The sequence below is a fragment of the Hibiscus syriacus genome, unplaced genomic scaffold, assembly GCF_006381635.1.
Source record: "Hibiscus syriacus cultivar Baekdansim isolate YM2019G1 unplaced genomic scaffold, ASM638163v2 tig00110912_pilon, whole genome shotgun sequence".
NCBI classification, from domain to species: Eukaryota; Viridiplantae; Streptophyta; class Magnoliopsida; order Malvales; family Malvaceae; genus Hibiscus; species Hibiscus syriacus.
Window position 1 is genome coordinate 1200975 of NW_024062911.1, and position 26666 is coordinate 1227640.

Below are 26666 nucleotides of genomic sequence, written 5' to 3' on the forward strand. Positions count from 1 at the left end.
TTACTCAACAGTGTTTAACCGTTCATCTAACTGACATAATTGACACCTCTCTAACAAATGCACAGTTAGACCATTATTATTTTACTCAACAATATTTAACCGTTCATCTAACTGGCATAATTGACACCTTTATGCCAAATGCAAAGTTAGGCCATTATTCTTTCACTCAACGGTATTTAACCGTTCATCTAACTGGCATAATTGACACTTTATGCCAAATGCACAGTTAGACCATTATTCTTTTACTCAATGATATTTAACCGTTCATCTAATTGGCATAAATGACACCTTCCTATCAAATGCATAGCTAGGCCTGAAAGTACTTAGTCTTTTATATAAATGGCATAAATGATACATTTCTGTCAAATGCACAGTTAGACCTCAAAGGCACTTAGACTTTCATCTAACTGGTATAAATGACTCATTTCTGTCAAATGCACAGTTAGGCTTCAAAGGCACTTAGCATTTTATCTAACTGGCATAAATGACACCATTCTGTCAAATGAACAGTTAGGTCTCAAAGGCACTTATCCTTTCATCTAACTGGCATAAATGACATATTTCTGTCAAATGCATAGTTAGGTATATTAATCTTTTTATTTTAGACCAGTTTCTACTATAATAATCATTCATAATATAAATTATCCCTTTCAATCATTATACATTCTATGGTTTATACCTATAGTTCCCATGCAATAATCCCACTACCAATACGACAATTCACCTTTTTATTATGAACTTATGACAATTTCACATATATTTCCCATACGAAAATTCATACAATTAGTATGAATTTCTTAGTTTTGCACACAAAGTTCCCATACATGAATGCATACACTTAGTATGAATTTCTTAAGTTTTTACACACTTAGTGCCATTTGGTAATCACCATACTTACATTAATAAATCATACAACTATGACTACCGTAACATATACGTACATAATTAAATGTAGTCACATGGATTGCCTCGCTATTATATCCAAAATGCAATGTTGATCACTCTGGTTCTTTGCCTTTGTCTTTAGTTTTGTTTGACCCAGGAGCTTGAATTCGATCTATTCAAGCATCCAAATAATGACACGTACAATATCAATTGTTAGTATATTTCCTAACAATTATACTCAAACATTATTCAAGAGTATATATTATTAACCTTCTATAACAATTTCAACCTAATTGGTCGATCGAGGCTCAATAGTATCGATACTACTACTCTGGTACCGAATACCCCTTCTGGTATCGATACTAATGTTAGATTCGTTGTTGCCTGGTATCGATATGGATACCCTTACTATGGTATCGATACTACCTCATCGGTATCGATATTGATTGAATCAATATCGATACTACTCAGCTAATTCATCCCATTTTAGCCTATTGTATCGGTACTGTTCTATCAAAACCGATACCCTTGCCCAGATTTTATAGTTTTCAACCCGATTATTACATAAATGGGATCAAATTTTGTTATATTTACAACATACAATACTATCAAACTCTTCTTTAACTATCCATACTAACATTCCTTCATTTTAATACTTAAAACATCTAGTACCCCTCAAAATCATTGGACTCTAAGAATCACACCAACATTTCTAACTTGTTTTTAAACTCATCCAATGCTTGTAATATCTTATTTACTACTTTTACAAGTCAATTCTACTAATAATCATAAATAAACACTTATATATCAATGTATCATTTAAAAACCCATTTTCTTAAATCTCTAATATTTCCTCCATTTCATAGTTTTAATCTCATATAACCTTTCCTTAAGCTTACCTATTACTTTCCTCTTTTTGTTAAATCCCTAATTTAAATGGGTTTTAAATTTATTTCACCTAAAAGACCAAAATGCCCTTTCAATAAACTATGTCCTACAAATTGGTCATACTTAAATCATTTCTTATACTTTACCAATTACTCTATTTAGTACTCTAAAATTTTAATTCCTTTCAAATTAATCACTGACCTATTATTTGGGGTATTACAGGATGAGGGTAGAGTTCATATTTTTAAAACATGTTTGATGAACTGATTTTTACGGAAGTATTTTATCTGTATGTTTTTATACACCGCAAGTAGCACACTGGGCTTTTTTTAGCTCATTCTGTAAATTTTAACATTTTTAAATAGTAGCAGATAGTAAACTAACAGACTTGACATCAGAAGAACCAACTACTCCTTATTTTTGTACCACTGTATATCCCTATATGCCCTTTTTGCTATACTTTGGTGGCACATGTTTTCTATTTTTTTTATTTATGTATTACCGGTATTTTATTTTGTATATGTGTTATACGGGTTTTTTGATATATGTATACATCTCTTTATCGTAAGAATCTCATCGATGGTAGTTTCATATTATACTGATATATAGATTTCAACACTATTTTAAATATGAAAAGAACTTCTGAATACGATATGTGCCTGACTAGATTTGGTTATACCGTCCAGGTCGGGTCTAGGGGGTTACAAATCCCCAATGGATAATTAATCTAAAAGGGATATTAGATACTCTTACTCAATGTAATAAATTTTGTGAATTTGATTCTATGATAATGTAACACCCTCAACCCGATCTGATCGGGAACTATATAGAAAAAGTTACACAACTGATCAAAAATGTTTACTTGTAACATAATTTGAATATTGAATATTTATTTAATAAAATTATGACTTTATGATCTAAACGATTATTATAGTCTTATACTTGTACATCGAGGACTAATTAGAACAATACATCGAACTTTGGAATTATCTCGCAATCATCTCCAATCAAATAGGGACTAAATTACACTATCTTAAAGTTTCTTCATTGTCGGTATTGATATTATTCTTATAGTATCAATACTGCCTTAAAACAACACTCATACCAGATGAATGGTATAGATACTAAAATATTTTTCCATATTTTAAAGCTTAATTTGGCATTTGTTGAGTCAATAGAATGGATGAAATAGTCAAGAGGGGTGAATTGGAAAATAAAAGTTTTGGTGGAAGCTTGAAGATAATAGAAATATTGAACAAAAGAATTTAGAGTGGTTTGTCTTTATAAACCAAAGTCTACATCCACTATCTTAGCTATCGACACTAAGGATTTACATAAATTCACTAATTTTTAGCAACCTTTGAGGATAAGGTGTACCCTTACAACTTCCTCAAGAATTAAATTATTGAGACACTTTCTTATCGAGAAAATACAAATTGCAAACATATAAAAACCTCACTAGGAATGTGTTTGCACAATTCAAGAACAAATAAGAACACTTGAGAAATAAAAACAAATAAGTACAAAAGTGTTATGCCAAAGCATAAGGAATGTCAAAGAATGTTGACTTAAATTTAGCTCAAATTAATTACTTTTGGCTTTCTCTTTAATCTCTTATCTTCACATATGAATTGGAATCTTGATTTATACTATCTCTATTAATTCAACTCGTTTGGATTATTTTGAGAGTAAATAGAGTCGTTGGGAGGTAGTTTACCGTAATAACTATTGCCCAGACGCTTATAGTATCGATACTCAGGCTTCGAGTATCGATACTCCCTGCATTAAATACAAAAATATAGTCGTTGGGGAAAGTTAGTATCGATACTAGTACAAGGAGTATTGGTACTACTGTTACAAGTAGTATCAATAGTATACTAGTATCGGTACCAAATGATTATAGTATAATTTGACAATTTCAAAAACAAAAGGGTAGTATTGATACTACTGTTAAAACTAACATCGGTATCGAGTTAGTATCGGTACTAAAATAGCATTCTGTTTTGTCAAACCTAAATGCAGTATCATACTACCTTAGCAATATCAGTACTACTGTGTATTTGTTGGCCTTCAGTATCAATAATGTATCGATACTTCATGAACAATATCGCTACTTCTGTGTGTATGTGTGAGAGAGAGTAAAGAAAAAAGTTAATATGTATAATAAATTATAAAAGAAAAAATATATATGTATAAATATAAACAATTTTATATGTTATAGTATATGTATTATGGAGATAGATTAACAATATTTTTTTAAATTTCAAACTAAAAAGAAAATTTGAAAAATTTAGTGAAATTAAAAAAAAACTGTGGATTTTAGTGTAAAACTTCAATGTGAATAAAGCTCATTCACTAATTTAAGGAAAAACTAACAAGAACTAAGTATAAATTCGAAAATAAAAAGTTAAGGTTTTTAGAAAATTTTACCTTGGAAGTTGGATTGAGATGGAATAAATGATGAATGCACGAGTTTGATGATGAAAGCATGTTATGAATATGAAAATCGGCATGAAAACAACTCCAAAATGAATTGTAGCAAAATTTTGAGAGAAGGTGAAAGTGTTATGCGGTCTGCTGCTAGGTTTTAAGAAGAGTGTTTTGAAAAAAATTAGGAAATTTGGCTATTATAAGTCAAAATCTGACTAGGTGTATCGGTACTCCAAAGGTAGTATTGATACTTCAAAGCATAAAATTGATGGTATCGAGTATCGATACCCTATCAAGGTTGCATGAACAATATATGTACTTGAAGAACAATATCGATACCGATGGAAGAATAATATTGGTACTAGATGAACAATATCGATACTAAATGCACAAAATGGTTCAAAAATGTAGCAAAAAGGTCTAACAATGTCATTGTAATACCCAATTTTCGTCCGACCTACCATTTACAAGATTCAAATATTTTTATTGAAGTAGATTTTGAAGTCTGATACATCAGCTAACTTGCGACAAGTTTTTAGACAAGATCCAGACATTTTTTAGGGCATGATATATTCTTGAAACTGAATAAACTTTCAGTAGCTTTACAACTCATTTTGAAATGCCTCAATCGGATATCCAAAACTCAAGATATGCTTTTTCAGCGAAGACAGTGCGTGCAACAAATTGGATACGGCCCAATACAGAGATTTTAATTTATTATGAATCTTCAATTATTTTATTAAATATTTGTAATTAAATTCAACTTTATAGTTTTAATAGTTTATTTAGGGTAATTTAGGATCTTTTTATTATTTTAGGGTTTTTTCTTTTAATTAATGCATCTAGCATTAATGAAAAGATTCTCAAGTTTTCTCTTTTAGGGTTTTTTGTAAAGTGAGGGAAGATAACTTTTTAAAGGAGAAAAAAAGGAGCCACCATAAGTTTTGTAATTTGAAAGATACAAGCTAATAAAAAGAATTATTGTTTAAAGGTAATTATTTTTTACTTTTGTTTTTTTGATCGATTTTTATTTTTTCCCTTTTAAAACTTCATCGGATGAGAAAAACACTAATGAAAAAGTGAAAAAGGCTTTCAAATATATCTTTACAGAGATTTAGAATTCATTCATGCATACAAGGTTAACCAACAAAAACACCTATGAATGCTAAAGTTGCATGAATATTCTAATTAGAGAGCACCAAAAGGTTAAAAGTCATAATGCATACTTTAGGGCATCAAAAATGGCATGGACAACTCTAAATAGGCAAGACAAATATGTTCAAACAAGCAAATATACATTTAAGAAGAATTTGAACATTTTGTTAATTTGCATGAAAATCCAAAAATCCCCTAACTAATTGCATAATAGGCATCAAAGAAGTCATGTTGCATGCATTTTTCATAAAACCATAAAAGTGCATAAATTATTTAAGCATAAAGTCAAGGTAGGTTGGTTGGACCTAATTCTCTCATAAGTTCTCAAAATCTTTTTTTGTCTAAAGGTTTTGTAAAAATGTTGGCTACTTGATGCAAAGTATCTATATACTCTAGAACTATATCTTCCTTTGAGACATGATCTCTAATGAAATGATGCCTAATCTCTATGTTCTTAGTTTTAAAACATTGGATGGGATTTTTAGTGAGACGAATAGCACTAGTATTGTCACACTTGATAGGAATAGTACCAACATCAATTCCATAATCTAAAAGTTGTTGTTTCATCCATAACACTTGTGCATAACAACAACTGGCCGAAATATATTCCGCTTCGGTGGTAGATAATGTGAAATTCTTTTGTTTCTTTGAAAACAATGAAATGAGCATATTTCCTAAGAATTGACATGTACCGGAGGTACTTTTCCTATATAATTTGCAACCTCAATAATCCACATCCGAGAAGGTATGCAAGCTAAAACTAGAGTCTCTAGGATACCAAAGTCTTATACTAGGAATGTCTCTAATGTATCAAAAGACTCTCTTAATTGCTTGTAAATGTGACTCCTTAGGACATGATTGAAATCTAGCACATAAGAAAACACTAAACATAATGTCTGGTCTACGAGCTTTTTTTAAACCATATAAAGCTTTTTTCAACTTAAAAAACATGATTTGGAAATTTTGAATCCTCAAAACTGGGAGGTTGTTCCACATACACTTCTTCTTTTGTAAAACCGTTTAAAAATGCACTTTTAACATCCATTTGATATAAAGTGAAGCCATGATAACATACAAATGCCAATAACATTTTAATAGCCTCCATACTAGCTACAGGAGCATAAGTTTCATCAATATATTCCCTTTTCTTGAGTATATCCTTGAGCAACAAGTCTAGCCTTGTTCCTCACTATATTTCCACTTTCATCTAACTTATTTATAAATACTCATTTAGTACCTATAGTAAATTTTTCACTAGGCCTTTCAACTAATGTCCTACTTAACTCCTCTCAAATTGATTTAGCTCATATTGCATGACTATTACCAAAATTCATCATTTAATGCTTCTTTGATATTCTTAGGGCTCTATGCATGAGATAAAAGTAACAAAATTACAAATATTTCTAAGAGGATCTAGTAGTTAGCCCTTTGGATGGATCACCCAAAATCTCACCATCATTGACATAGTTGTACTCTCTTAGGTAGGAGACCTCCCTTTCCTCTAGAGTTAGCTCTTCAAGAGCATCTTTTTTTGTTCTTGCATATCCTCTTTAGATGATGATGGTTCAACAACAACAACAACAAAACCCTATTCCCATATGCAATGGGGTAAGGGGGAGGTAGGGTAGTAGGCTGTTCCCTAACGCCAGGTTGAGAGCAGCTTCTGTGGAAGACCTCCTGCCAGTCAAAAAATTAATAATAAAGATAAAATGTAATGCATGCTTAAATAAATAAATAAAATACGTAGTTGAACAATATTCATATGCAGTCCTCATATGCACGTATGTAATGGGAAGTAGTAATCCCTACATAAAAATATCTGCATATAGACAGAAACGTAAGACCCGACCAAAAATATAAAGATGAAACATGATGAGCATTATACACAGAATTCAATGATAGCAGGCTTCGAGAAGGGATAAAGTCAAATGGGTTAGAACCTAAACTAAGGGAACACTACTCCGCTACCTTAGTTCCAGGCCTTCATAAATTCCAATGACAGAAACGTATAAAAAGTATAATTAATGAAATTACTACAAAGGCATTAAAAGAACACTAAGATGATACACCCAATGGATGTGACTCGCCCTACTCGGCTACCCTGGTCTTAAGTCGCCATAATTTCCTATCAGAGGTCATGTCCTCAGTAAGGTCTAAATCGTTCAAATCAGATCTCAAGCAGTCTTCCCATTTCCGCCTTGGTCGACCTCTCATTCTGGTACCGTTGACTGTAATCGACTCTACCCTCCTAACCGCATCCGATGGTTGTCATCTTTGGACATGCCCAAACCACCGTAGTCTTCCCTCTCTCAATTTTTTGGATACATGCACCACCCCCAAGGACATCTTAATAGCAGAGTTTGGTGTCATGTCCTACAGAGTCTTACCACATACCCATCGAAGCATTCTCATTTCTGCGACCTCCATCTTCCTTACGTGATCCTTCTTGATAGCCCAACATTCTGATCCATACAACAACGCTGGTCTTATTACCATTCTATAAAATTTTCCCTTAAGTTTTAGAGGTACCTTCTTGTCACACAAAACTTCAGTAGCAGCCCTCCACTTTAGCCATCCCGTCTTTATATGGTGAAAAACGTCTTCATCTACACCCCCATCTTTACGTATCATAGACCCTAGGTACTTGAAATAATCCTTTGAGGGGAGAATGTGTCCTTCTAAGCATATATCTACATCTTCATCGTTTTGGTTCCCATTGAAGTTTGAACATAAATACTCTGTCTTTTCAATATTGATCATTAGACCTTTTTCTTCCAAAGCTATTTTCCAGGTAGACAGTCTACTATTCAGCTCAGTTTTTGTTTCAGCCAATAAGACAATGTCGTCAGCGAAAAGCATACACCATGGAACACCGTCTGGTGTCGCACAATAGATGTCGTCCATAATCAAAGCGAATATGTAAGGGCTAAGAGCCGACCCTTGGTGAGTCCGATTTCCACCGGGAATGCCTCGGTGTCGCCAACTGTAGTCCTGACGTAGGTTGTAGATCTATAGTACATATCACGAATCGCGCGGATATAAGCAGTTGGGATCCGTCTCGTTTCCAATGTCTTCCAGATAGTATCGCGGGGAACGCTATCATACTCCTTCTCAAGGTCAATGAACGCCATGTGAAGATCTCTATTTTTCCCCTATATTTCTCCATAAGCCGCCGAAGAAGATGAATCGCCTCCGTGGTGGACCTGCCTGACATAAAGCCAAATTGGTTTTCCAAAACCCTAGTAATCTGTCTCAACCTAGCCTCTAACACCCTTTCCCATAGCTTCATGGTATGTCTGAGTAGTTTAATACCTCTGTAGTTGCCACAACGTTGGGGATCTCCTTTATTCGTATAGATTGGTATCACCGTAGACTCTCTCCACTCCTCTAGCATCTTGGCTTCCACCCAAAAATACTTTGACAAATTGTTTTCACAAAGCATGGTCCTAACCATTTCTTCTAAAGTTATATTTTTCCTCTCAACAACTCCTTTTTGTTGAGGGGTTCTACGGCTGAAACATTATGGCTAATTCCAATAGAGTTACAATATTCATCAAAACAAAGATTTTCAAATTCGGTTCCATGGTCACTCCTAACACTTGAAATTGAGTAACCTTTTTTTATTTTGAATGATTTTTGAAAATGTGATAAATTTATCTAAAGATTCATCCTTAGGCTTAAAAAAAGAACCCATGTGTATCTAGAGTAGTCATCAACAAGTACAAAGGCATATTTTTCCACCCAAGTTAATAGTCCTAATAGTCCTAAATAAATCAATATGCATCAATTGTAACACTCTACTAGAGGAGACATCATTAGTGGATTTGAAGTAAATTCTTTTGTGTTTACTCTTTACACATGAACCATAAATTTTGTTTAAATTAAATTTTAGTTTTGGTAAGACTCTTACTAGATCACCTTTTACAAGTTTATCTAATATTCTCATGCTAGCATGTCCAAGATTTCTTTTCCATAACCATTAATCATTTTCATCCCTAACTAATAGGCATACATTTGAGGAAACAATATCATCTAAATGCACCATGTAAACGTTTCCTATTATATGTCCAACAAGCATAATCATATTTGATGCAATGTCAACTATTTTACAATCATCAGACTCAAATATGACATTGTATCCTTTATCATACAATTGACTTATACTAAGTAGATTATGGTTCATACCATTGACATATAACATAGTTTGTATTAGTGTGGAACAATTGTTACCAATTGAACTTTTGTGTGACCTTTAGAGTTGTCAGCAAAATTTATTACTCCTCCACTTTTAGGTTGAGCTCTTTGAAGCAGTTCTTGTCACTGGTCATATGTCTTGAGTATCCATTATCAAGGTACCAAGAATTTGCGCTTACATTTTGTGCCTTGTAGAAATGCTCCTCTACCTACAAACATAGATTAAGATTTAATTTTTGATACCCAAATTCTTTTAGGTATATAGGCATTAGTTCCTAATAATATAGTCCTATTAGGTATCCATTTTTCTAGGATATCATTGTCCTTAGTAGCAATTAGTCATTTGGGGATCCATATATTTTTAATAACTTTCCCATTTGTGGTTCTTTGGGAACCTTTATGTTTGTATGGTCTAAAGCTATTTTTAACATAGTTGGATTTGGAAGTTTGACCATTTTCAAAACGATTTGTTCTAACTTTGTTAAAACAAGCCTTAAGATCATCAAATTTCTTTTGATTATTATCATGAACCATTGAAAGTAGGTTGTGCAAGTCTTGATTTTTCTTTTCAAACTCCTCAAGTTTAACTGCATATCCTTAACCTTATTTTCAAGTTGATTGTTAGTCTTGGATAAGATATCATTTTCAATTTTGAAATATTTTTCTTATGTTTTGAAAGCATGATCTCAAATTCCGAGGCCAACTCATCATAAGTGATATATTCTCGATTATGTGTTCTGAGTCATATACGTTGTTGCCCGATCATGATTCTAGTAAGAAACTTTGCAGTGCTTGAAATGATTATGGAAGTGCAAGATTAACATTGTGAATATGAAATAAACAAATAAATAATGAAATTAAAATGGATGTGGATGAAGTTGAAGTGGTTTGCAAATGAAAGAAGTATGGTGATGATAGTGGTCAAGTGGATGTAACGAAAATGGTGAAGGATGGTTATAGTCGGCGTGGAGGATGATAGAAATTCAAAGGATGAATTGTGACCCATTAGATATATAGAGCTAAGAACCAACAATATAATATGATGGAATCGAGGTGGAACATGATGGAACGTGACCCACTAGCTATAGGTAAGCTAAGAACCAACATTATAATAAAATGAAATGGAGAAAGGCTTCAAGATTGACAAGAAACCGATAGAGTTCTAATACAAGAACTAAAATGAAAGCAACCTTTCAAAGAGTTTATTATGCAAAAATTTATAACTACAAATGCCATGGAGGCTCCTATTTATAGTGTTGATAGGCACCATATGAAGAGTTTTTACAATTAAAATAAAACAATCACCTAAATGCAATTGAATTCAATTAAATGACTTGTCATTCTTCTTATCCTTTGATGGCTGACCATGTAGATTGAAAATGGAAGAATTAATATTTAATTTGAGATATTTCCAGCCTTAAATTCGTCCAAAAAGGAGGGGTGACTCTTGGGATGCCTTGCTTTACTTGAAAATGAAAGAAAATAGGATAACTGAAGTCATAGGCTGAATGTGGACATCCTACATGTACAAATCAGCTTGTCTCTTCAAATTTCTTGCTGATTTTATCACTTAAGTTTGTGATTAAATGAAATAAAATCAGCCTTCATTGCTTGTTCCTTGGTAGCATGTGAATAGCCTTCAATGAATGATAAGTAAGACTTGAATAGGTGAATTATGAAGGATTGAATGCATTGTCTCTCCAAGAATATGAACAACCTTGAAAAGATGAAAATAATTAATACTTGAATTTCTTTGAATAGAAGTATTAAGATAGCCTTCAATTGTTTTTCTCTTGGTAGAAGATGAAAGGACTCTTCCTTGGCTCAAACTCATCCAAATCATCCATGCATGAAATTCCAGTAATGAAAATTCCAGCCTGCACCTTCTTTGGTAATTCGATCATATCTGAGCTCTCGATATCAGATTGAGGTGATTAAAAAGGCGTTGGAAATATAAGAGATAGAGGTATAATGTCCAATTGGTTTCTGGACCCAAAAAGGTCTGTATCAAATCCATAATTAGAATACATTCTGACTGATATTCTTGCATCTATTGAGACTGTTCAGCTTCCCTCTTGCACTAAACACAAAGATAAACTTTATTTAATCATAACATGTAAATATGCATGGTATAGTTAAGAGTTAGTTTGATTAATGAACTAACATTATTCAATGAACTAACTTTATTCAATGAACTAGATGCATGAATGAAGTAGCTTACTAAATGATCTAAATATGCATAACTGAACTACTTTCCTAAATCAACTAGATGCTTTAAATGCAATGAACGCTTAAATGAGCAGAACACTTATTAAATGCAATGAATGTTATGAAAACTTTTAAATTCTCATTCAAATTCATGCACAAGTAAAAGGATGAAATCCTCCCTTAAACTTGGTTGTTCGTTCTTCACGTTCCATCCTTGAGTATGATGGTGGAGATTCTTCTTTTGGATTGAAAAAGGCTTCCGAAAATATAAACATGGTTTTAAATTCCCATATTAAGCTCGAATAAGCTTCTAGAAGCTTCTCGAATGCAAAAAACTTACCTCGATCAAACGGTCTCAAGGAGATTATAGAAAATGATGTAAGGCACATAGTCGGGATCACATCATTCCTCCCTCTTTAAAGCGATTCGTCCTTGAATAAAAAATATCAATAAATGAACAAATCTCAATGGCAAGTAAGGAAAATCTTTGACGTAGGTAGAATAATCCAATTGAGTTCCTCTCCATTTAGAAAGACTCATCGTCGAATTAGAAACATCTTTGGGAAAATGTTCTTCATCACCAAGCAAAAAGAAGTATTTTCCATAGATGGAGAAGTCCTTTTGAACTCCTCGCAGTGGCTTTCCAATTATTTCTTCTATGACGCCTTTTCTCGAATCGACCTTTGTGATAACTCTTTGTATTTGAATCATCCCACTGAAAAATGAATCAATATTAGAAGTAGCGAAATTGATAACAAATGAAATGGGAATATCAAACCATGAGGATGCTTGATGATCTTGATTGGTGGTTGCTGCTTGATGTCATTGATGATGAAAAACTAATGTATCTTCTCTTGAAATATAATCTAGGCATGGTTGATGTTTGATTACATCCATGACTGGTGATGAGTTCAAAATGTCCTTTGAAGTGTTCTCATGATTCTGCAATGATAAACCAAGACTATGAGGAAAAGAAAGGTTAGTGTAAGATGAAATTTCCTTCTCCTTTTTTTTTGACATTATTTCTTTTCGCTTCCAAGTTTTTCAACTACACTTTTAATCCTTTTAACTACAATTTCTTTTTCTTCGCTTTCATTGTCTTTTTCAACTCCCGTTTCTTCTTCTTTTTTGCAAACACTTTCTTTTTGTAGTTGTTCTTGCAATTGTGTTTCTTTGACAAAATTATCAAGACACACTTGAATACGAGCTAGACTTTCTGGATCGAAAGATGCAAAATTCCTTGGCTCACTTCACGTTGAACTTTTGACATTGCTTCTTGTTAGAAAATTGGGATCCTACTTGCAAGATCTTCTGCTGCAATTGGGTGTAGAACTAGAAAAAGATCGATTGTCGTCTCTCATTTTTAGTTTTGTTTTGATCTTTGATGTATGCATTTGTGAACAAGAAGGTCGTTCGATTATTCTCTATAATTTCTTTGAGATTGGGTTGAGATGCTTTTGAAACAAACTCTTTATCTCTTGTGTCATGGCTTGCGTTTACAAGTTTGGTGCACCACTATCATTTTGGTCGTCACCTCTTGAAATATGAGAATTGTCTATAAAAGTGCAAGACATGATTAGTAATAAAAAATAAAAATTAGACGTCACCAACACAAAATCTCACCAAAACACTCCAAGGAAAAGTCACTCCCACTCGTTTTTCACTCGGGAAGGCTTTTACCCTTAATGTGCTCTCGTGCCTTTTTATGCTCTTGCTTTTATTTTCAAGTTTTTTAGAACTCACTCAAGGTTTCAAGTGGTCTTGTGGCCTTTTGGTTGAAACAAGTGTGGCTAGGTATCAATGATAGTGAAAGGAATTTGGCTATACGGAAAAGAGATGATAAGTAAAGGTAATGAAATTGAATAATGGAAAAATAAAGATGAAGTAATTATTATTTTTTCTTTAAAGATGAAAAGAATTACCCCCTCCCTCTTTAAATTTTTTTTTTCTTTTTTTTTTTTTTTATTTTTGATTTTTTTACTAATATGGGAGAGAGAAAATGATACGATATGTTTACTGAATCGGCTTGCTCTGATACCAAATGATATGATCTCAATTATATGTTTCGAGTCATGTACGTTGTTGCCCAATCATGATTCTAGTAAGAAACTTCGTAGTGTTTGAACTGATTCTGAAAGTGTAAAATTAACGTTGTGAATATGGGATAAACAAATAAAAAATGAAATTGAAAAGGATGTGGATGGATTTGAAGTGGTTTGCAAATAAAAGAAGTGTGGTGGTGATAACGTTTGAATAGATGTAACGAAAATGGTGAAGGATGGTTGTAGTCAGCGAGGAGGATGATAGAAATTCAAAGGATGGATTATGACCCGTTAGCTATATATAGCTAAGAACCAACAATATAATATGATGGAATCGAGGTGGAAGAGGATGGAACATGACCCACTAGCTATAGGTGAACTAGGAACCAATGTTATAATAAAATAAAATGGAGGAAGGCTTCAAGACTGACAAGAAACCTATAGAGTTCTAATCCAATAACTAAAATGAAAGCAACCTTTTAAAGAGTTTATTATGCAAAAATTTCTAAGTACAAATGCCATGGAGATGCCTATTTATAGTGTTGATAAGCACCATATGAAGAGTTTTTACAATTAAAATTAAACAATCACCTAAATGCAATTGAATTCAATTAAATGAATTGTCCTTTTTCTTATCATTTGATGGTTGGCCATGTAGATTGAAAATGGATGAATTAAGCTTTAATTTGAGATAATGCTAGCCTTAAATTCATCCAAAAAGGAGGGGTGACTCTTGGGTTGCCTTGCTTTCTTGAAAATGAAAGAAAATAGGATAAATGAAGTCATAGGATGAATGTGGACATCCTACATGTCCAAATCAGTTTGTCTTCAAATTCCTTGCTGATTTTATCACTTAATTTGGTGATTAAATAAAATAAAATCAGCCTTCATTGCTTGTTCCTTGGTAGCTCGTGAATAACCTTCAAAGAATGATAAGTAAGACTTGAATAGGTGAATTATGAAGGATTGAATGCATTGTCTATCCAAGAATATGAACAACCTTAAAAAGATGAAAAGAATTAAACCTTGAATTATTTTGAATAGAAGCATTAAGATAGCCTTCAATTGCTTGTATCTTGGTAAAAGATGAAATGACTCTTCCTTGGCTCAAACTCATCCAAATCATCCATGCATGAAATTCCCGTAATAAAAATTCCAGGCTGCACTTTCTTTGGTAATTCGATCATATCTCAAGCTCCCGATATCGGATTGAGGTGATTCAAAATGAGTTGGAAAGATAAGAGATAGAGGTATACTTTCCAATTGGTTTCTGGACCCAAAAATGTTTGTATTGCATCCATAATTAGAATACATCCTGACTGATATTCTTGCATCTGTTGGGACTGTTCAGCTTCCCTCTTGCACCTAAACAAAAAGATAAACTTTATTCAATCATAACATGTAAATATGCATGGGATAATTAAGAGTTAGTTTTATTAATGAACTAAAATTATTCAATGAACTAACTTTATTCAATGAACTAGATGCATGAATGAAATAGCTTACTAAATGATTTAAATATGCATAACTGAACTATTTCCCTAAATGAACTAGATGCTTTAAATACAAGCATTCTGAAATGAATAGAAAACGTATTAAATGAAATGAATGTTATGCAAACTTTTAAATTCTCATGCAAATTCATGCACAAGTAAAAAGGATGAAATCCTCCCTTAAACTTGGTTGTTCCTTCTCCACGTTCCAGCCTTGAGTATGATGGTAGAGGTTCTTGTTTTGGATTGAAAAAGGCTTCCAAAAATCTAAACTTGGTTTGAAATTCCCAGATTAAGCTCGAATAAGCTTCTAGAAGCTTCTCGAATGTAAACAACTAGCCTCGATCAAACGATCTCTAGGAGATTGCAGAAAATGATGTAAGGCGCATAGCCGGGATCACATCAATAAGCCTCTTGCAACACATCAAAATAATATTCATTTAATGTAGATGAGTTAGAGGTTACCTTAAATTATCCCTCAATGACCATGAGACACAAGTTGGCTACCTCTTGTTCTTCTTTATCAGAATTTTCTTCATCACTCAAAGTAGCTACATGTGTCTTTTGAGCCTTCTTCTTCAATTGAGGACATTCAAACTTGATATGTCCTGGTTTCTTGAATTTATAGAAAATGATTGGGTCTTTCTCCTTGGTTTCATTCTTGAAGGCCTATTTTCTTTGAAATCTTTTTCCTTTCTTGGACTTCATGAATCTTCTAAACCTTTTGGCAAACATTTCCATTTCTTCATCTTCTTCCTCACTAGAATCATTATCTTTCTTTGTAGACTTTAACAATTCCTACTTAGTCTTATTTATCTGCTTTTTTCTCATTCTTGAGTCCTATCTAATGGGTAAAAAGAGACCCTATGAGTTCATCAAGTGTAAGAACATCAAGATCCTTAACTTCTTCAATGGTTGTCCTCTTGGATTCCCAATACATTGGCAAGCTATGAAGAAATGTTCTCATAATTTCTTCATTTGGATAGACCTTCCCGAAACCCTTTAACTCGTTGATAATTACGGTGAAGTGATTGGAAATTATCTTGATGTCTTCATCGAGCTTCATCTTAAAATTCATATAATTGAGAGTGAGGAGGCCATTCTTTGACTTCTTTACTTGACTTGTACCTTCATGAGTGACTTCAAGTTAATCCCAAATTTCCTTTACATTGGAACATAAATACATTCTACTATACTTGTTGGGGCCTAATGCACAAAATATAATGTGCACGACCTTGGCATTTAATTGAACAAGTTTTTGGTCTTCATCAGTCCATTCCGACTTGACCTTTGGTACAACAAGCTCTCCTTGCCTCTTTGAAGGAATGGATGATTCGTCGGTGATGAAATCTGACACCGAATAACCTATGGCTTGAACAAATAACATCATTTGATTCTTCCAATGAGAATACTTAGCATCGTTGAAATAAGAAGGCTTTGATATGGATTGAGAATAATAAAAATTTTTAGAAGTGGATGGAGTGATCATTGATGATGAAATGATTCAAATTCTACAAAGGATTTTCTCTACAAAGGATTTTATCAGGAGGATGTTAATCCTTCTAATGAGTTAAGCTCTGATACCAATTGTTGACTCAATTGAATAGATAAAATAACCAAGATGGGAGTGAATTGGCAAATAAAAATTTTGGTGGAAGCTTGAAGAGAAAATAGAAAAATTTAACACAAGAATTTAGAGTAGTTCGACTTTATAAACCAAAGTGTATATCCAGTACCTTAGCTATCGACGCTAAGTATTTTCACAGATTCACTGATTTGTAGCAACCTTTGAGGATAAGGTGTTGCCTTACAACTCTCTCAAAGAGAAAATTACAAATTGCAAACTTATAAATACCTCACTAGGAATGTGTTTGAACAATTCAAGAACAAATAAGAACACTTGAGAAATAAAAATAAATTAGTACAAAAGTGTTCTTTGAAAGCAAAGGGAATGTTGACTTGATTTTGGCTCAAATTGATTGCTTTTGGATTTCTCTTTGATCTCTTATTTTCACATATGACTTGGAATGTTGTTTTTATACTCTCTCTATTAATTCTACCCATTTGGGTTGTTATAGGAGTAAATAGAGCAGTTGGGAAGTAGTTTCCCGCAATAAATATTGCCTATACGCTTATAGTATCTGTACTCGGGCTTTTGGTATCAATACTCTGTATTAAATACAAAAATATAGCCTTTGGGGAAAGGTAGTATCGATAATGGTACAAGGAGTATCGGTACTACTGTTACAAGTAGTATCGATGATGGGACTAGTATCGGTACCAAATGAGTATACTTGAATTTGACAATTTCAAAAACAAAAGGGCAATATCGATACTACTATTGGGAGTATTGATACTGCTGTTAAAAGTAGCATCGGTACCAAAATAGCATTATGTTTTGTCAAACTTATAGGCAGTATCAGTACTGCCTTAAATATCGGTACTACTATGTAATTTTTGGGTTTTAGCATAAATATTGTATCAATACTTCAGGAATAGTATTGATATTGGTCTTGTAGTATCGATACTACTATGCTTAAAATAGATTTTTGACTCGATTGAAGTTTAAAACCCTTAGTAAAAATTATTTCAAAGATATTTATAGTATAAGACTCAAATTTTCAATAGAGTGTGGAGTAAAATAGAGTTTTTAACCTTAAAACCAATTTATATATTCAAATGACCTAATCGAATCTTAAAATTTGTTTAAAATATTTAACATTTTTAGTATATTAAAGTATAAAAGTATGTTCAACTGTATTGATACCTTGACCTAATACTGATACAATGTAATAGTAGTATGAATATTAATCCACAATATTGACACCAATTAAAGGTTATGGGATTTAAATCCATCTAATTAGTATTAGTACCTAGACATTTAGTGTTGATACCACAAGGGTAGTAGCAATACTCAATGTTAGTACCAATACCAAATATTGCTTTGAATTTTTTAATTAAGCCTACAATATTGATACCCCTTGTTATGGTGCGGATACCATATGCACCAAATGGTCAAAATCACAAATCAAACATGCTCCAAATTGCATCACACTTGACCTAAGCTATATGAAACATACATATCATGCATTGACATGCCAATAGTGCATCATAACATCAATTCCAACCATATTTCATCGATTGCCTACCATTAAGAATACTTGATTACTAATAGTAAACTTACCATTTTGTTCATTTGCCTCTATATTTCAACTCATACATTCTTAAAACATGACACTAACATACTTAAACATATATAACATATGGTCATGACAACCTCATCATACCACATGGTAACACAAAACATACATCAAAATATCATTAGGCTTACAAAACCACTATTATAAGAGTTTCATAACAAGACATTTACATTGACAAAAGCTAATGACTTGCAACCCCTAAATACAATCCTGATCCTGTATTTAGAGTGGTGTCCTAGAAACATCAAGACACACAAAGTAAGCTTATATAGCTTAGTGTTGTAGTCATAACATAACAAGACTTTGGATGGAAAATACACTGATCATATCAATCACATTAGTTCTTTATCATCTTTGACAATAAGTATAACAATGAACATGTATATCATGACAATAAGTATAACAATGAACATGTATATCATCATATCAAAACATTCAAATATAAGCCCAATTGTACTTTTTTGAATAGTGGATACATGAATTCTGTTGTCAATGCCAATAGTGTATATAACACACAGTAATGGTTAATCCCTCCGCAATGCCATGGATCCAAATCATCGTTCTTCCATCACTAACAAGACTGAATTCTAATCAATGGAGACTGAGGTGGTCTCAATCTCCAAATGGTCACGTTCTCCGAGAGAAACAACTACTTAGGTGTTTCCTGCCCAACGGTTCTTGATTCTTTAACATTTTCTATGCACATATTCTCCTTGATGGCTGGCTCTATACTCCTCATTTAACTCCTTGACTTGAGTGTTTAAATCAATTTCCCCAGGCACAATCCTGGTGACCTCCCCAGCAGTTGTGGTCGCATGCCATGTGGTCACGTTGGACATAGTCACAATAGGTCCTTGGTCTTGCTCTGGTTGTTGTGTTGTTAGGATAGTTTCCTCATGGAAGTTCTCCTCATGTGATGTTTCCTCAGGGTCCTCAACCAACTTTTTAGGGATAATCATTCGAAGCGGTTGGGGATTCAAGATTTGATCAACTTGATCCATGTGTTGATCGATAGGGTCTATAGCATCGGGAATCAAATCATCACACAAATTGAGATATTAGTCAATGTTGTTCAAATCCATGGAGTCCTTGTTTGCGCTTACATTTGCTTCAGCAATATCTGTCGCGACATCATGTAAACTAAATGTGGCAGCATCGACAGATTCTGTTGTTTCCTTTTCTTCGAGCTCCATTTGCACCTCATGAGTTGTTCGATGTGCCTCCTTAATTGGTTGTGCCTCCTTAGCAAGCCTATGCTCCCCCTCTTTTTTTCCCATGATATTCGTCCTCAAACGCACTTGGACTGAATTGAAGGGACTCAGGGCCACGAGTCCTTGGTGCAATAAGAGTACTTTTAAGAAAAACACATCGCACTGATTCGACTAGGTTGTCGAGGTTAGTTAGAATTCCAGTAGTTGTGGTTCATTGGGAATGTGGAGGCATGTGTTGTTGTTCAACATAATCAAGAATGTTAATGGGTGCCTGCTGTTGAATTTGTTGTGTATCCTGCACAGGGGTATGAAAATCTTGCTTAGAATCAGCAGCATATAAAGATCCATCAAAATATCTGGGAAAATAGGGAAAGTGGGCACAATTAATGCGTCAAGTGATTTAAACGCGCTCACAAAGGCAACATCTCTCTTTTTCATATTGTAGACACTATTTTGTCCAAACTATGATTCGAATTTTCATTTTCATTTTTAAATGTTTAAAATTGTTTGAATATTTTTATTTGTTTTTCTTCAATTAATTTTAATATTAACATATGCACTCAACAAATAAATTAGGTTTATTAATGTTAATATATATAAAAGGGTCATGATATTATTTATATTATAATATTAGATATATATGTGTTAGTTAATAATAACAATTATATAAGTATTAAATATATAAATTAATATAAAGAAATATACTAATATATTTTTTTTATTTCTTTGACAGGCCGTTTACAACTTCTGGATCAAACTCACATCAAACTTAAACCCAACTACGGAACAAATGCCTAGCCAAAGCCCAAAGGATGGAGGCCCACGTGGAAGACCCAAGAGAGCTAGGGTTTTGTGCTAACACTTCAACGACCGCACGTTTTTCAGCCATTGGATCTGGCCGCTAACACTTCAACAGTCGTATGTTTTCCAGCTGTTGGATCTGGCCAGATCCAACGGTCCAAATTCGAAGGAACTAGGGTTTTATCATCTACTCCAACCGTTGCCCCTTTACCGTTGAATTTGATGCATCCAAAGGCCGAGAAATCACTGTGGTCCCCTCTCCTCGTGTGATCTTCCACACCAGCATTACTCGTGCCTCCCCCCAGTGCTCTCCAACACCTACTGTGGTACAAGAGAGAGAAAAAGGACAAAAATTCCTCTCCATATAACATGCAAAGAGCAAAGCAAATAGATTCGGCCATAAAAAACAAAATAGCATCCATATATCAAAAATAAAAAGAGGATCATCGAGAATAAAAGGAAATAAAAATAATAATAGATTGAGAGGAAAAAACAGAGCATTCGAACAACAAAAACGAGATCCAAGCAACCATTTTTCCATCACCAATTGAGTAAAAAGCAGAAAAAGAAACTAAAAAACCTTACCTTTTCGTTTAAGAACCAACAACCGAAGGTAATCTTTACGAATTGAGAAAATAACCTCAATGACCAAAAATGCCTTATAATAAACGATTTTAACCAACTTTTTTTGGATTTGCCAAAATGACCAACTAAATCACAATGCGATCTCCGGTATCGCAAATCAGTTTCCAGATTCGCAACGCGATTCTGACTATCGCATTGCGATTTTCCAAATTCACGTTGCGATTTTCCGACTATCGCAATGCGAATATGTAAATCGCAATGCGAGTATGACTATCGCAAAGCGATTCTGACTATCGCAACGAGATTCTGACCATCGCAACGTGATTCTGACTGTCGCAACGCGATGCTGTCTATCACAATGCGATTTTCAAAGCGCCATTATTATCGCAACGCGCATTTTTTTTCAAATTCCAAACACGAATATTAATATATCGGAACATTAAACCGTCCACAGTATATCCCGTAATCGTAACTCATAACCTAAAACCCTAAATCATAACTCAATCCCATCTCTCTCTAACTCTCTAAGGCGACATCGTCCCCATCTCCGACGAAATCAGTCCCCATCTCCGACGAAATCCGTCTATCTCCATCTCTCAGGCCACCCTCACAATCATTCACGGTCAGAAATGAAAAATCAACCAACTCAACCACCGAGGGTTAGTTTTTTTAATTATTTTTATTTTGAAATTTTTGCATTATTATTAGGTTTTTCATATTGAAATTGATGATAAGTTTACTGGTAATTTCAATAATTGATTAACCATTTCATTTAGATTGCTTATTAAATTCATTCGATTGATGCTAATACTGCTAAACTGTTTAGTCTTTAAACCCTGTGAATTTAGTATTTGTCTTTGTTTTGTCTTTTGGTTGAAGTAATGCAATCCATTCAAGTTTCAATTTTAGTATTTGAAACCGAGAATCGCAACGCGAAATGAAAATTGCAACGACAGAATCGTAATGCGATTTTAGTTTCGCATTGCGATTTTCATTTCGCGTTGCGATAGTCAAATTCGCGTTGCAATAGTCATTTTCGTGTTGCGATTTTCATTTTTGTGTTGCGATTTTAAGTTTCAGAAACTATTCTTCTTCTGCAAATTGAAACTTGAATGAATTGCATTACTTCAACAAAAAAACAAAGACAAATACTAAATTAATAGTGTTGCAAATTTAAGTTTGAAGAATAAACTACTACTCTTTATGTTTATTGTTCTTGGTATATCTTCACAGTGTAGTTTTTGGTATATCTAACTTGGTATGTTTATTGTTTTTGTAGAACTTTTATTTGGCTCCATTGACCTTAAGAAATAAATTAAGCATGGCCAAAACAATTGCGTCGAAGCTTTCACCTACACAAAGAAAAATATTTGAGGATACTTGCTTCGGGCCATAGCTGAAAGTACAACATCCGGGTGGAGATGCTATGTTGACCCATCTGTTTCTTCAAACCTTGACTAGCGATCTACCAGAGACTATACAACGTCGTGATGAAGAGATATGGTTTGATTTTCCACCGGCGTATACGTGTTTTGGGCGGGAGGATTTTTGCTTAATCACCGGTCTACGCTTCGGACACGATGATGTAGGTCGATATACTAGACATATTACCCGCCTATCATGGTTATCCCGGGTTTTTCCTGAGCTGTTAATGAGAAGCCGAATTTACACGTGGAAGACTTGACGAGATTATTGAATAAAAAATATGGTTTTACTCGGATGGATGACGTCGATGTTGTTCGAGTATGCCTTCTAATACTTTTGCATGTCGGCTTTTTAGGCTGAGAGGCCAGACAACCTATTCCTAATGATCTAATTAAATTGGTAGAGGACCTAAACGCATGGAACCTGTTTCCGTGGGGTTCGTATCTATGGAAAGCTACATGGAATAAGTTGTCGTCTGCCTTTGATGATCGAAAAAGTTTGCGTGGCGATGGTTCTAAATACACTTTTTCAGGCTTTATTTGGCCTTTAAGGTAAGAATTTTTATATAATGTTTCCAAAATTATAATTAATTATTATTTAACAATTACTAATGTTTGTTATTATATTGTTTGTAGATTTGGATATTTGAGGCCTTTCCCGCCATGCAGACATATGCATTAAAAACTTCTAATGATATTCCTAGGGCTATTTCCTGGAAGAGGAAACGTACCTTGCAACAATGAGAAGATTTACTACCGTATACGATAATAAATAATGTAAGTTAACACAAATACTACCATATGTTTATAAACAAGTTACTACTAGTACACGTTTAACTTTGTTTGAGCTTTTATATTGTTAGGAGTCCAATACTCCATTACAGAGGCTGACACCCACGGAAGCTGAGCTTTCCACTGATTGATGGCAAGCTAGTAAACATTTTTTTGATGGCACGGATGATGAGCAGCCTCTACTTCGAAAGCCATCACCTCACCCAGAGCCATCACCTGATCGACCCGACTATACACCTCCACAACGAGAGCCATCACCTATTCTGTCACATCATCGAGCCTCTTCTCCACCATCACCTCATGATAGGCGACCGACAAAGATGCCACGACATTTATCTCCATGTTCTCCACCTCCACCTCTACGGGATGAGTTAGGGGAGTTACGTGATGAGGTCAATGCCTTGCGTGAGGAGGTCAGTACTTTACGCGATGACAATGGTGCATGGCGTGTTGAGGTGTCTACTTTACGTGGTGAGGTAGCCGCTCTACGTGAGATGGTAGCATCATTGCAGAATGAGGTTCATACTCTGCGCAACGAGATAAGTTTAATATTTTTCATATTTAACTTGATGATAAATTTACTCGTAATTTCACTTAGATTAACCATTTCACTTAGATTAACCATTTCACTTAGATTGCTTAGTAAATTCATTCGGTTGCTGCCAATACTGCTAAACTGTTTATTCTTTAACCCTGTGAAGTTAGTATTTGTTTTTGGTTTCTTTTGGTTGAAGTAATGCAATCCATTCAAGTTTCAATTTGCAGAAGAAGAACAGTTTACTTTCACAACGCGAAAATGACTATCGCAATGCGAAAATGACTATCGCAACGCGAATTTGACTATCGCAACGAAAGAATCGCAATGCGAAATGAAAATGCATTGCGATTCTCTCGTTGCGATAGTCAAATTCGCGTTGCGATAGTCATTTTCGCGTTACGATAGTCATTCGTGCTGCGATTTTAAGTTTCAGATTCTATTCTTCTTCTGCAAATTGAAACTTGAATAAATTGCATTACTTTAACCAAAAGACAAAGACAAATACTAACTTCATAGTGTTGAAAATTTAAGTTTCAAGAATAAACTACTACTCTTTATGTTGTCATTGAACCTGCACTAAACCTATATGTTGTCCTTTTAAATTTTTATTTAAGTGATTACTTCTCGAATGTTATCTGATGCATTTTGTGAACAATGATAGAATAATGACTTGGGTGAATACCGTGCAAGTTTGAAATATATTTGTCTTTGTTTTCACTATTTAATATTATGTCTGTTTATTTACTGATTTATGTATTAATTTATTTTTAGCGGCCCGCTAAGGTGGATGCTCTACGTTGGATATTTCTTGCAAGACGGAGTTCACGCATCAGACGGCGTACACGTGCCATTAAGTCTCTGTTCACCCCAATAGTGCGAAGAATCCGTAAAAAAAAGCCCGACTCACCTGTCATCGTTCAAGAGGCCTCCCCTATCGTTCAAGAGGCCCTTATCATCCCTCAAGAGTCCCCTGCCACCGTTCAAGAGGCCACTGTCATCGTTGAAGAGGTCCCTCCCAACATTCTAGAGCCCGATTCACACGGTATAATATATCAAATTATTGAGAAACCCCCTCACGTGTCGGACATGATGGATGACTGTTGGCTTTCGTATAAGTTACCGGCCAGTACCATTCGGATGATGAAATGGAGAGGAAACAACTACCGGAAATAATTCTGGATAATACATGCATTTGTTGATTGAACGGTCTTGGTGGGGTGTGTTATTAGGGGTTGAAGACAATGGCTATTTCGATAGGGGGGTAAGTCTTATATTTCTTTTTATATTTCATTTTGATTAATTTTTTTTAATTTATGTAATTCAGTAATATGTCTTTTTTTGTAAAACAACATATTGATGCATGGGTGTCACGTCTTCTAATAGTAAGGAAATTGAAGAAAAATAAAAATAAAAAAATACGCGATATACAATTATGCCGACGTCTTTTCACGTAGTTCACTTGAAGAATCAACGACAGGAATCATATGTGTTGGCTAATGGACAAGCGAAACTTTATCCTGCATGGTGGGAGGTCGATAAGGTTAGTATTTATTTTTTTTAAATATTTTAAAGGTGTTCATAAATAAGTGCGCAATTTGAATTATTACTTATGATTGCAGGTGTTTATCCCTATTTTGGAACATACTCATTGGCTTCTCGTCGAGCTTCAGCTCCCATCCCTGAAGACAATAGTATATGACAGCATGATAAATTACATATCATTGTCTGATTTGAGAGATATTATTAAGGGATAGAGCTCTCATTTGGCTAAATTCTTGGATGCGATTAATTATTTGACTTATTATGGAAACAAGAAGCCAAAGAAGTTCAATGTTACAGTTATCAGAGACGAGACCGCGCCACAACAAACGTCGGAAGCCAGAGGGGATTGTGGTCCTCTCGTATGCATGTGCTTGGAGCGTTTGACGACAGGAAGTACACAGTTTCTAATACATATCATAGTAATGTGTAATAAGTGATAACAACTGAACATATCATAGCAATGTTCAAACTCAAGTTACTAATACATGCCTAACTGAAAATGTTAAAAGTTTACACATAAAATACACATAATAGTCAAATTCGCGTTGCGATATTCAAATGAATGTGTAATAAGTGATAACAACTGAACATATCATAGCAATGTTCAAACTTAAGTTACTAATACATGCCTAACTGAAAATGTTAAAAGTTTACACATAATACAACGTTTGCATTTAAAAATCACCTAAGTTAATAGTCCCAAAAGGTGAAGCCGGTTGTGATTGGGATTTTGATTTTGATTGCGATTTTGATTGCCTTTTTCTTGACACCATATGAGATTTGGATTTTGATGAGGATCCATATTTTGGTTGAGGAAAAGATGATTGTGATGGCACTGGTGATCCATGTCAACCTTGTATGACCACTTTCCTTGCACCGACTACATGTCAATCTCTTCTTCTCTTCACCCTTAGACGGTATACGATCGTGACTTTTTGGCAAGGTAGCCTTCTGTCCATGGCTGGTGGCAAAACTGTTTGTAAGTCATCTGGTATGTCCCACTCAGAAGGATGTGGAATAGGGTAGATAATCTCGGCATAAGTCTGTCGATATACTTCTGTAGTGTAGCAATCCACGTATGCGCTTGAATCATCTTGGTTTAGATGAAGAGCAACTTTTATAACATTCCCACACGGATAACCAGATGTTTGCCATTTCATACAACTACACGTCTTTGCATTTAGATCGACAAGCCCATTTAAGTTATTATCCAGTACTTCAAACAAAGTGTTTGAACATGGTGTAACTCTCCATGATGTTGACTTCACAACACGTTTC